This window comes from Tachyglossus aculeatus, chromosome 1, assembly GCF_015852505.1.
Source record: "Tachyglossus aculeatus isolate mTacAcu1 chromosome 1, mTacAcu1.pri, whole genome shotgun sequence".
Lineage (NCBI taxonomy): Eukaryota > Metazoa > Chordata > Mammalia > Monotremata > Tachyglossidae > Tachyglossus > Tachyglossus aculeatus.
The window spans coordinates 144,336,259-144,336,831 of NC_052066.1; the positions used below are offsets into that span (position 1 = coordinate 144,336,259).

General features: G+C 43.8%; 1 non-coding gene across 1 annotated transcript; it reads right to left on the reverse strand.

Moving 5' to 3' along the window:
* Positions 1 to 229: 229 nt before the first annotated feature.
* LOC119934556 lies at positions 230 to 367 on the reverse strand. The gene has a single exon (XR_005452961.1). It is a non-coding gene; the product is annotated as a small nucleolar RNA SNORA7 (small nucleolar RNA).
* Positions 368 to 573: the final 206 nt, after the last annotated feature.

A 573-nucleotide genomic window follows, 5' to 3' on the forward strand; every position in this document is an offset into this window, starting at 1 on the left:
GCCCCATGTGGGACAACCTGATAACCTTGAATCTACCCCAGCGCTTAGAACAGTACTTGGCACATAGTAAATGCTTAAATATTATTGTTATTATTATTATTATTATTGTTATTGAGTTTTCTTGGTCAAAATACAGAAGTGGTTTACCATTGCCTCCTTCCATGCAGTAAACGAGTCTCTGCCCTCAACTCTATTCCATGCTACTGTTGCCCAGCACTGGTGAGTTTTGACTTGAAGTAGATTGCCTTCCACATGTTAGCCACTTCCCAAGCTAGGAATGGAATGGGTATGCATCTACTTGACTCTCCCTCCCATAGCCGAGACTGGTAGAGTACTGGAAACTCTCCAGGTGCCATCCTGAGAAGGGAAAAGGGTGTAGTAGGAACTCTCATAAGTACGCAATGCCAAGTTGGAGATTGGACTCATGGCAGGGGAAACACACTGGGGAAAGGTACAGAGTTTCAGTAATTCCAAAGGAAATGTTCACTGCACACAGAATTCCTAGGATGTCAATAAGAGGAAGGGAGAATATAGAATCTGTTCCCAATTGAGCTGGGCAGTCAGAATCACCAG